Consider the following 13,069-nt stretch of genomic DNA (forward strand, 5'->3'; position numbering starts at 1 on the left):
TGAGCCACCCAGGCATCCCTAAGGCCTATTTTTTTTTAAAGATTTTTTTTTATTTGACAGAGAGAGATGGTGAGAAAGGGAACACAAACAGGGAGAGTGGGGAGAGAGAAGCAGGCTTCCCACCGAGCAGGGAGCCCAACATGGGGCTTGGTCCCAGGACCCTGGGATCATGACCTGAGCAGAAGGCAGATGCTTAATGACTGAGCCACCCGGGTGCCCCTGGATTAATCCTTCTGAGTGTGAGTCCCCACTGCCTCAAATGCCACATAATCTTGTGCAAGTCATACCCACTCCACACTGTGCTGTCAGGAATTAAAGACATCTGGGGAGCAATAGGAATGCAGAATCATCTGGATCTCCCCCTCCACCCCAGGTTTTTATACTTACCTCCTGACATCGATTTCAACAGTCCTTATTTTTAGTGACTCATCCTGACTGAGATTTTCAATTTGGTTTTTATTGCCTTTTCTGCAATCCTATTTCAATGGTTTATGTCATTTTTAATTTGATTGTGCGATTGTCACATCAGGTATAACTGGCAAGGATGGGAATGGGGCTAAACCAGCTACCTCTTGTCGTGGTCTTTGCAATATGGTGGCAGTAACTCCAGAGTCCTCTGGGTTGCCCAGACTCGTCTGGGATTCTCAAGGAAGAGCCAGTCTCCCCGGATGAGGACTCTGGGTCCAGAGGCATTGGCACACCCCTCAGGCTCTCCCCCAGATCTGCAGAATCAGAATCTGCTTTGGAGTGTGAGGAAGTCTTCCGGGGACTCACCTGGGAGGAGGGTCCTGATCTCCTGGGGGAAAAAGCATAGCCCTCTGGGTGTGGATGGCAGCCACATTCTTTCCATGGTGGTCACCTGACCTTCCAGATCGGCCATCTCTGGGGGCGGTTGGATGACCAGACAGGTATCTCTGTAGGAACCCCAGCCCCTGGGGGACGGCCACACCATAGGTGGGGGAGACCCCAGGTATGAACCCTGCCTTGTTTATTGGGATCAATCCACTCCTTCTGAACTGGCTGCTCTCAGGCTTGCCCTGGGAGCCAGGCTTTGTGGGCATAGAACCCAGGAGCTGAATCAATCTTTTCACAAGAGAAGACACTACGATTAATGGCTAGAAGGGGCTTTGGATCTTATCTGCAGAAGGATTATCTATGTAAGTAAAATCGCTACTCCCTGCGAATTCTGCTCCTTTGGATTAAGTTTCCTGTGCCCTATCTTTGTAACTCTGTAATGCACTGTGATTTAGGACTATAGTCCTCAAAACCCGCTTGAAAACAAGAAGCCCCTCTTAACCTCTATGTATTGCCAAAATCGTGCCCCCAACAATCACTAATAATAATGATAATTCTCATTTCGTGCTTGCCCATGATCTCCAGCCAGATGTGATGGAAGTGCATTTAAATCCAAGTCTGTCTGACCCCATAGGCTGAGCTGTTAGCTGTTAGGCTTGAAGGCTGCTGTGTGTCAGCACTCTGCTGGGTGCTCATGTCATTTCTCATCCTTCCGATGGCCTGAGACACAGCCTTTTGTCTCCATGTTCCAGTTGAGGAACTGGGGCTCAGGTGACACAAAGCTCAAAGCCATTGGCTCAGAATTCTGAACCCACCTCTGTCCAGTTTCCTGGCCAGGTCTTTCCCAGTATCCCACACCCTCTCCTGGGAATGTGGGTATCCACGTGGAGACTCGGATTCGCCTGGCACGTTGAGGAAGTGAGGTCCCTTTGAAGACAGACTCAGGATGTCATAGCTGGGAGAAATGATTCAGGTGAGGGTTTCCCAATGTCTGTGTCTCTGGATGACCAGCTGGCTTGGGGTGGGTGGTGCAGGACCCCTGGACACAGAAGAGAAACTGAGACCCCCAATGTGTCTTGACCTACTTGTGGTTCCAGAACCAGCTGGTGAAGGACTCAAGCCCTCAGACTCCTCTGTCTCCTCAGCCAAATCAATCAAGAGGACCCCCCAACCGGAGACTAGAGCCCAGGGAACTGTCTCCGATTGCTCACTTTCCTGCTAAATCTGGTGATTATGCCTGCATTCTTCATGACCTTGGCCTTGATGCACAAATGCTTTGGTTTTTGAAATGGAAAGGCAGGCACAGACTCCTTAAGTCTGTGCTTTTCTGCCGGATCCTCCATCACTGAAACAAAGAGAGCTTTGTGGTTTTGTTTGGATGGGGAGGGGCGCAGTTGGGAAAGGAATTAGCAAGACCTAGGAGCGTGCTTGTTTGTGAATCAAAACATTATTCTTTAAGAACAGGTCTCTTAGAGGTATTTACGCCCCACCCTTTCATAACCGCCTCCCCACCAGGAGGCCAGCCTTGGAGGCTCCTCAGTGAAAACATCCTAGGAAAGAGCAAGCATCAGGACACACCCCACACTTTGATCGGCCAAAGTAAGGGGGAGGGAAAAGAGATGTTGCCCTGAGGGCATCTTCCTCCTGGACAGAGACCCAGGAAGGCTGGTGAAGTGTTGGGGAGCCAAATCTCTCCCACGCCCACTGCGTGCTGGGTCCTGCCCACAACTAGCCTCATTCGGTCACAGTCACGTTTACATTTACAGAGCCAAAGCTGGAAAACCCTAGAAAGGACTCGCCCCAGGGGGACTCCCTGGAGATGGGAGCTGCAGTCCTGCTTTCATCCTCAAAGGCCCATGACTCAAATTCCACCTTGTCTGTGGGCTTCACGCCAAGGGCAGCCCCCGGTGGGTCTGCATGGGGAACCCACCACTGTCCTCACCGAGACAAACACCAGCCAGACATTCTGGAGAACTAAGAGCATTCCCCTGGTGAGCATGAGGTGGGGATGTTTCCCTCTATCGGGATTAATGAAGTGGCACCTCTCACGGGGTCCACTGAAAAGCTTCGTGTCTGTTCTATTCCCCATCTCATTGTCCTTCTAAACTGCTCTCTGCCGGGCAGCTGGCATAGTCTCTGTGTGTGTGTGTGTTAAAATATACATAACCTAAAACTTAATGTTCTCATTATGTGAAATGAAATGCATAGACACATTCACAAGTGTGACCAAGGCCACCATCCGTCTCCAAAGCTTTTTCATCTTTCCACACTAAAACTCTGTCCCCAGGAATCAAGGACTCCCCATCCCCTTTCCGACCCAGCCTGGCAACCACCCCTCCCTTTCTGTCTCTCTGAATTTCCTGCTCTGGGGACCTCATCCAAGCATCTCTTCACTTGTGATGGGTTGATTTCACTTAGCATCATGTCCTCCAGCTTCCCCATGTGGCACGTCACACACAGACTTCCCTTCCTTGGTAAAGCTGAAAAACGTTCCGTTGTATGATAGGCCATATTTTGTTTATCCATTTATCCACCAGTGGACATGTGGGTTGTGTCAGAATATTTCTTTAATGCTAATCTGATTATACCCCTGCAGGTGAGATGAGCCCCTGAGTCTTTAACAAGCTGGCAAGCCTGTGCTCCCTTTCCAGAATTGTCTCATCGCCCACGTCTCTGGGACATCACCGTGGGGCCCGCTGCTGAGCTCACACTCCTCCAGAGGTCGGCTGGGTCTCAGTCTGGGAGGCTGCTCCCACCCTCATCTCCTGGGTCAATCACCCCACAGTGTCTGCCTCCTCGCTGCCTCCAGGGTCCCATCCAAATCAGGAGAGCAGCTCTCCTCTCTCAGGGGCCTTTCGGGTTTCCTCCTGGCGCTGTGCACACCTGTCACCGTCCTGTGTGACTCTGGTTTCCACTGCTAGACTTCAAGGTAGCGTTTTGTTCCCTTCTGTATCCCTAGCACTTGGGGAAAGCCTGGCCACCAGAAGGGGCTCAACAGATGTTAACATCATGAAGGAATGACTGTGAAGCAGGCTGATGCAGACCTGAACCGTGAACCATAGCGTGGATGACCTTGAGCTTTCCTGAGTTTTAGCTTCCATGACTGTGGCAGGCTCCTGCATCAAGATGGCAGATGTGTTGGAAGGATCAAGGGAACCAAGCACCAGCAACCTGCCCAGCATATAGTAGGTGCTCAGCAGTGGCACTGCCCAGCTTTTCTCTTACCACAACTCCAGTCCGAGGGTCAGGACGCGTTTGCTTCTATAAGCATTCCAAATTGACCTGGCTCCCACAAAAGGTGGTGTTTCCTGCAAAGAGAGGGTGGTGGGAAGGTTCTGAGGCTCCGGGCACCTTATGAGGTCCCGACACCCTCTTTGCAAGTCCTGAACCCCCTGCCTGGCCTCCATCAGCAATTCCATGGCCAGACTTCCTTCTTTGCCCTAGATGCTGAAGTCAGAAGGGATGGGAATAGGGAAGTGGAGGATGGGAGGGCAGCTGGAAATCCTCCCTGGGGGTTGGTAACTTGGCATTGAACTACTCCACCACAAGGAAGGCTCCACGCACTATAAAATAACCAGCAGTTGGTGACACCCTTCTCTGTTCTGCAAAGACACCTTTCTCTGTCCTCCGCAGGCTGTGCCAGAGCCCAGGGCTTCCCTGGGCTTCACGGGGAACGGTGCCCTGGAGGTGTCACCGGACATTTCTAGAGCAAACATTAGTACAAACACACAGACTATCGCAGACTGATTGCTCCGGTCGCAAACACTGGAATGGAGCCTTGCAAGCATTGGCTGGAGAGGGGGGGCGTTGGGGGAAAGGCTGTGAAGTTGCTTTTCTGGATTCAGACACTTCTCCCTGATTCAGCGCTGACAAAGGAAGGCCCATTATGTGGGGCATCTCCACTGGGACTTCCTCTTCAAATATCCGCCAGGTCAGGTTCCTTCTATGCAAATCATTTTGAGCATTTATCCTGCTTTTCATTAACATAATATCTCCCGGGTCATCACCCTGGCCTCTCTCTGAAACATTTCCCAGGCAAGAAAAGCTCTCAGCGGGGGAGGGGTATCCTGCATCTTTGTGAAGGAGGTGGCATGTTTATTCCCATCCCCTCTGCTGCCATGCGTTACTATACGCGATAGCGACTCCGAAGAGGCTTTATTTTTTCAATAAACAAAACAAAACAAAATCCAGCTGAGATTAACTACTGGATTAAGAAGCCAGGGCATCCCAAGGGAGTTCTCTCTGTAGCTCACTCTACGCAGTGTTATGCTCCCTCTCCAGATGGGCCAGACTCTAGGTATAGAACACAAAACTAAATTGTGCAGACGATGCGATTATTGCAAAAGACACTTATTACTGAGAACGAGTCTCTTCCAGACGCAGAATTTACTCTGTGTAGGAGAGGCTGGAGGCCCATTTTCCATCCCAGCCTTTTCTTCGGGAGCATGTTTGATTTCTCAGCCAGCTGAAAACGCGGCAGATAGGGGGCTGGGCACCTCCGTGGCCCTATTCTGCCACTGCCCGCTTCCCGCAAAGGCCATGGTTTCAGGTTGTCACTTGATTTGCACGCACACACGGGCCATTCTTCTGGATTGTGTAATGTGGCGCCTGTCAGCCTGTCTCCAAACCCATCCTTTCCTTGTACCAACATGATCCTGGCGCTTAGTAGGCAGACGTGGGAGAACACTCAATCCGTGTTTGTTACACAGAGTGAATTTCATGTGTTGGGGAGGGAGGGAGGGAGTCTCTGGCTTTGGAAGAGCCTTTGTTTCCGAAGTGATGAAAGCGATGGTACACAATCATACACATGCTATAGTCTCAGCTACGAACACACATGCACGCTTGTGCGTATGCGTAATTAGAGAAAAAAGACTGCACGTTATCACCATAGTATTGAAAGAATTTACCTCTGAACAGTGGGAATTATAATTGGTTTTTTGTTTCCTTTTTACATTCTTTCAAAAGATCTGTAAGACTCTATGTTACTAATCAGTGGGAAAAATTTATTTAAATTTCCTCTATAAAAGTACCCTGGTTAATTCTCAATTAATTATCGGGCAACATTTTCAGAGGAATCAATGAACAGGCAGCTCAGAGCAAGGCCTTGGAGAAATGGAAGGTGACACCGGTATCTGAGGTTGGGGGAGGGGAGGCAGTGGTGACAGGGAAGAACTGTCACAGCTTTCTGATGATTTTTTGGGTCTGTAACCCACAGCCCTCTGCCACATCCTGGGTCTGACCGAGAACTCAGAGCCCCTGGAATGCCCACACTCTTGGGCTTTAAGGTGACAATTTAACTTTATTATCAGGCAAGATCCAACTAGAACAATGGAAACATCTCCTAGTATTGCAAACAGAGGGAAATAAATATAGGAGACTGGTTTCACCGAGGAGTGGCCAACAGGGGACTAGGAAGCCCCTGGAGCGATTTGCACTGGCAGGAAGTCACCACCACCTCTAGGTTGCAGGGACAGGGACAAAGTGGGTGACTCACCTTTCACTCTTCTGGTGAATCCAGGGTCCTGGAGGAACACGCAGGGCAGGGGAGGAGAGTCCTGGCTTCCCCCTTTCTTTCTCCCATCCAAGTACTAACCAGGCCCGACCCTGCTTAGCTTCTGAGATCAGACGAGATCGGGCGCGTTCAGGGTGGTATGGCCGTAGACTCCCCCTTTCTTTCTCTAGTCTCCTACCATGACCTTCTGAACCAACAACCACCCTGGCCCCCCACCAGAAATAGGTGAACCTGATGCTGGTGGGTTTCATCCCCAGCGACACTGAGGGGAGCAGGAGAGCAAGGAGGAAGTCACCTGAAGCCAGAGAGGCTGCAGATGAGCTCACTCTCTGTCCTTGGGCCAAAGGGACTGTGCCACCCTGCCCACCCCCACTTTCCCACCTATTAGCTGGATGTACGGGAGTCATGCCAGGTAAATATTTCCTAGTCTTCATAACCTACCAATTTGCAAAGATGGAAACACTGAGTTAGTTTAAAAGGACCTCCTAGATGTCTAATAAATGACAGCATGGTAGTTGCTGGGTTCGCATCACTCCTGGCCCTGGCTTCTAAGTTCCACCCCTCTGAGAATGGCTACAGGGCCAGAACGTCAGAGGATGAGCTGTAGAACAACACAGCTGGCTTGAAAACTTGTCCTGGACAAAAAGAGGGCTTTTCTCTCCCTTTCCTAAAGTCCCAAACTGTCCATCCCTGCTTAGCAGCTGATGGAAGAGCTGGGAAGGCAGGACCCCACTCAAGAGGGTATGTGGGGGGGGGGCGGGGGGGGCAGAAACCAAGACAGAAAGAACACTTCCCTTAGGGCAAACAGATCCAAGGAACAGGCCCCAGGTCTTGCTTTGGAGTAACAGTGACCTTACACTTACTATTGACAGTCAGATTGTTGCTTCTCCCTGAGGAGGCGTGGAAAGGGGGTGAAGCATCCCTTTATAATACCTCCCTGAGTGGTAAAAAGGTAGACAGAAGATCTTATCCTGAGTGCCAAGGTAAGAAGTAAAGGGAAGAAGGAGGAAGCATGCCTCCTTCTACCCCTGCTGCAAACCGTGCAGATAACAGGGTGGTGGGGGTGGTTTGGCCATGGAGTCTTGGGTGGAAAGGAGCCAGTGTCACGACATAATCTCTAATTAACCTCTTGTTTACATTTACTTTCAGTTCCTCCTGTGATCCTAGTTTTGATAGATAAATGTAGTACAAGTGATCATACGTATGTACAGTTTTATATTCTGCTTTCTAAAATCAACATATTATAAATATCTTAAATCTTTAAGTGTTTTAAAAGATTATATTAATAGGTTTATAGTAGTCCATCTAATGGTGGTTCAGAAATGCAGGTATAGATTGTCAGACTTACTGTACACAGAATAGAAATACGGTAATGCCTCCTCTATATCCTTTTTTAAATTAGTTGCTGGAGCACCATAGATCCTTTAGGCAGGAAGTCCATTGTATACCTTTCAATATTTCCTATCTGTCCATCACCCACCCATGTTCTGCAAGAGCACCTGATCCCTCCTCACCCCAAGAAAAGGAAGATCCGGAGAACAAACCCCAGGACGCCGCAGGCTGACTCTGCAGTTCCAGAGAGTGCCACAAGGTGTCACTGTTGAAGAGTAGTCCTGCGCATGCTGGCAGGCAGTGACCGTCCCTACCTAGGACATTCTGGTCCAGCCCTTTGTAGTTTACATTCCCATTCTCCCACTCTCAGCCATTGTTCTCTGAGACACAGGCACGGACAAAGACTCGTGGGTCTTGAGGTACTTCCAAGATCAGTCACGTACTGTTCTGAAATCAATTCCCCTACCAGTGCTTAGTCTCCTGCTGTGAACTTGGAACATAAGCCATGACTCTCTTCCATCAGGATAATTTTGTATCAAGGTCTTATTCATTTCCCTGCCCCTAGATTTGAGCACTCCCTTTTCTTCTGATAGAAGAAATGGAAAATGCTGTTTTCACATTTTGGGGGAGCAGTGGTTGAATTTTTGACTCATCCAGAGAACTCCAGGCTTTTTAGGCAAACCAACTGGCTTCCTCCCCAGCCAATAGCTCTGCAGATCGAAAATAATGTCACCCTTTGCTGACCCAATGGGAAAAAAAATATTTTGTGTATTCCTTCCTTTGGAAAATAGGTGCCTCCCAGCCCTGTGTTTATAGGAGACCATGGACAAGCTTTTGCAGTTTGAAGATCTGCTTCAGGCCTAGGCCACCCTTTTTTCCCCTAAGATTTAACTTATTTGAGAGAGAGAAAAAGAGAGAGAGAACAAGTGATGGGGAGGGGTAGAGGGGGAGAGAGAGAGAAGCAAACTCCCCGCTGAGCAGGGAGCCTGATACAGGCCTCCATCCCAGAACCCTGAGATCATGACCTGAGCCCAAGGCAGATACTTAACTTACTAAGCCACCCACGGGCCCCAAAGTCTTTTTTCTTTATTCCCAATGGGCCAGGGGTGAAAATTTCGGGACTTCATAGACCAGTGAGAAGCTCTTCACAGTTTTGTTTTTACAGCCTCTTTATTTTCAGTCCAAAGAGTACTAAAAACAGTCCCCCATTACCCACACTGGCTCAGCTCCCTGCTGGAGAGAGAGCTTCCACGACCCCAAGATGCAGACCACCCGCCTTTCAGCTTTTCAGAGGTGGACCAAAGTGTTTGCTGGAGACCAAATGATTGCCTCAAAGTGAGAGAGGTGTTTTTAATACCCCTCCTTTTTAAAGATTATTTATTTACTTATTCGAGAGAGAGGGAGAGCAGGCGTACAAGCAGGGGGAGCAGCATAGGGAGGGGGAGAAGCAGGCTACCCACTGAGCAAGGAGCCCAATGTGGGGCTCGATCCCAAGGCCACAGGATCACGACCCGAGCAGAAGGCAGCCACTTAACCGACTGAGCCACTAAGGTGCCCTATTAACTCCTTTTATAACTTGTCACAGGGCATAAATGATCATTAGTGGCGAAGTCCAGCCAATACCAGTGTGCACCTGGGACAGCCGCAGCAGCCATAGCCCTCCTGTTCTTCGTGGCAGCATTACACAGCCTGCTGATGACACTTTTGTGCAGGAAGTTTACCGTGATCCCATGTGCAAGCTATCTGTTTGGAAAAGGCACACATAAACCTCAGTATAATATATGTTAGGTAGTTTTTGTTAGTTTCATCTTTACTGCAAAATAGAAAGAAAGTGTCCATTTTGATGATGAGTGGAGGGATTTCAGACTTGCAAATTGAAACTTCCTAAGCATATTAAGAATAAAAACCAGGGCAAAAGCTGCTGCTCTCTGCCCCCTGAAGTGGCGCATGATATGAGCTGTTGAGGAGTGACGGTTCCGCTGGGGAAATCAGACACGGTTGTTGAGGGAGCTCCTGATACTTGCTAATCATGGTATGTGATTTATGGAAACTGATAAAAACAACAAAAAATCATTAGTTATTTGTGGTGAATCAGCACCTTGAAGGAAAGAAAGCATGGCAAGCAATCAGAATAAATGCCTGTCCCTGTACCTAACAGAGTTAATTCAGGAAGCAAGCGTAAAAATATTTAAACTATAATTGTATTATCTGAATATTCAAGTAGATTTTCCTTCAATAAAGCAAGAGCAGACATTTTGAAAAAGAGCACTTAGATAATAAGACAAACATATTTTGGAAATTGACAAACTGAAATGGAAACAATTTGTGGTAGAGCTACCCAATGGAATACTACTGAGCAGTAAAAAGGGGGAAAAAAAAAACTATGGTGGGACTACGAGCTCCATGAATCTCAAAAGCATATGTTGAGCTAAAGAAGCCAGACCCAAAGAGTACACATCGTATGGTTTCATGTACACAGAAATTTAAGAAAGGGTGTGAAAGCCAACATGAATGGACACTGTCTCAAAAAGAAAAAAAAAATCAACCGAATGGGCACACTGACTTGTAATTCACTTGAAAATTGAATCCATGAATTAGAGGAAAAGTGACAGAAATCATAAGAAAGGATAAAAAAAAAAGAATCCAGAGTAACTAGATGCGTGAGTAACTCGATAAAAGAACAGATTCTTGACTAATAGGAATTCCATAAGGGGAGGATGAAATGAATAGGAGAAAAAGAATCAGTGAGAATATATCATACATTTTTATCCCGAGTGGAAAGAAAGGGGGTCATTGAGTGCCAAGTAGGGGGGAAAAAACAACAAAAAACGAAACAAAACAAACACTCTGCTTAGACATTGTCTGATGAAATTTCTCAATTCCAAGGTCAAAGAGAAAAATATTTAAGCTTCAAGAGAGAAAAACAAAACAAAGCCAAACAAAAAACCCCAGAACAATGAAGAAGAGAACCAGAGAAAAGAGAACCGACGTCTTGCCTGTGGCACCAAATGCTGGAAGATAGTTCAACAATATTCCCTGAGCCCCAAGGGGAAAAAAAACCCCAAAAACTGTGAGCTAGAGTTCTCCCTATGTTTCTGGTGAGGCCACAATGCCTCCATCTCTCCTCTGTTAAAGCAAAACCCAGAAAATACAGAGCCTCCAGGTCTTACGTGAAAATGCACCAAAATAAATACTTCAGAAAAGATGAAGAGAAGAAACAGTGATACACAACAGAAGCTATAGGGGCGCCTGGGTGGCTTAGTCAGTTAAGGGTCTGACTCTTGATTTCAGCTCAGGTCATGATCTCGGGTGATGAGGTGGAGACTCATGGGGAGCCTCCCTCTGGTTCCCTGCTCAGTGGGAGTCAGCCCAAGATTCTCTCTCCTCTAGGGACACCTGGGTGGCTCAGTAGGTTAGGCGACTGACTTTGGCTCGGGTCATGACTCCAGCGTTTGAGCCCGGCATTGGGCTTTCTGCTCAGTGGGGAGCCTGCTTCTCCCTCTGTCCCTCCCCCTGCTTGTGCTCTCTCTCTCTCTCTCTTTCAAATAAATAAATAAAATCTTTAAAAAATAGAGAAAGAGTGGGTTCTTTTTTGCCTGTTTACTCACTTTCTAATGAAGACTTTGTATTTTTCTTATTGATTTTTTATGAGCTCTTTATATGTTAAAGATAGTAATTTTTTTCCTACTTCAAGTATTTCCCCAGTTTTCAATTTGCTTTTCACCTGTGATTTTTGGCATGCATTCAAAATCATTTTTTAAAATACCTTACTTTATGCCTAAAGAAGTTTTTCCCCTAGCTTTACTGATCTATTACTGACATAAAAGATATGTAAGTTTAAGGTGTACAACGTGATGGTTTGTCACTCATGTATATTGTGAAATTATAACTATGATAAGGTTAGTTAATGCCTCCATCCCCTCACATAATTACCATTTTAAATTTTGTGTGGTTATGATAACATTTATGATCTACTCTCTTAACTTGCAAATATTTAACACCATACGGTTAATTACAGTGACCATTGAATAAATTCTTATCCATTTAGAGATCAGGTATGTATATTTTCTCATGTTTGTATTTTACTGTGTGTTCCCTGTGGAATTTTAGTCTACCTTGTGAGATAAAGAATTTAACTTTACTTGAACTAAGAAGTAATAACTTGTAGAACACTGAAACAGAGTACTGAGCTAAAATCCTGGCTCAGGCATAAATTCCTATGCGACCTTGAACAAGTTACTTGATCTCGCCAAACATGGGTTTTATCACCTGTAAAATGGAGATAATAACACCTGTTTAGCTGATTTATAACAATTAAGTGGTAGAATACATGCAAAACTCCATACAAGCGGCCTGTGTCAAGAATTGTGAAGAGCCTGAGATTTTTGCCCTGTTTTCCAGCTAACCAGTTAGCTGCCATGCTTCCAAGGATGCTGATAGAAGACATGAGACTCCTGTACCAGAGACAAAGGACTTTGTTACTCAAGGCCCAGTGGCAGCAGAAACATCACCTATTTGGCTCAGTACCCTGGCCCCAAGTGCCATGGCCATTGAATGGGTAGGCCCAGAGGGTACCTTCCAGAAAAGGAACCCGGAGCTTAGGGATTCCAAAGCTTCTGTAATGCTCAGTGAGCACACCCATCTTTGCTCTAAGGGACACCTCTGTCTTCTAAGGCTCTTTGCTCTATGACCATCCTTGAAACAATGGTCTGGAACAAAGAACAATTAGTATCTCTCTTGCAAGACATGCGGAAAAGTGAGAGACTTGTGGGACATTGTTTTCCAGCACCTGCATATGGAAAATGTTCACAAAAGAGAGTCAGGTTGTTATCACCTATTAATAGATACTGTATTTAGTGTGTATACTCGGGTCTGTCTCTGGGCTCTTTATTCTCTTTTACTCTTTTATCAGTACCACTTTGATGGAGTTAATCTTATATTCTATGAGAAAAACCAAGGTCAGTTTGAAAAATTAGTTTGATATAAATGCTGAACAAGTGACTAACTTCAATAAAGTGGTGTATCACTTAGCTGTTTTAGTGTCTGTCGAGGCTGAAAAATGAGCTCACGTGGAAGCCACCTCCCACTTCTTTCTGTGCTCAAACACATACCGGTGATAGACAAAAACATCTTCCAAGACATTTTGAAACATCTTGAAAAAGTTTTTGAATAACCGTCTCAAAAACAAAATAAACACGTCTTCAAATCAGAACCAGGATACAAACACGGAAAACCACAGGCGTACTCGGCTCAGGGTCCAGAAACAGGACTGTCCTGTGACAGCACTAGGGGACAGAATCCATGCCGATGTCTCTGTCAACGGCTTCCGGCGGGGTACAGATTCCTGGACCAGGCACTACCTGCCCCCTCTCCCCCCACCGAAAGCGCTCTGGAAGAGGCAGGGTCTGGAGGCAGGTTTGTTAGTAAAAC

The 13,069-nt window shown here is 46.8% G+C and overlaps 1 pseudogene; it reads right to left on the reverse strand.

The window, feature by feature from the left end:
• Nucleotides 1-13,069, reverse strand: part of LOC125096227 (ral guanine nucleotide dissociation stimulator-like) — a 254,921-nt pseudogene that overhangs the window by 167,579 nt on the left and 74,273 nt on the right.

This window comes from Lutra lutra, chromosome 3 (genome assembly GCF_902655055.1).
Source record: "Lutra lutra chromosome 3, mLutLut1.2, whole genome shotgun sequence".
In the NCBI taxonomy this organism is placed as follows: domain Eukaryota; kingdom Metazoa; phylum Chordata; class Mammalia; order Carnivora; family Mustelidae; genus Lutra; species Lutra lutra.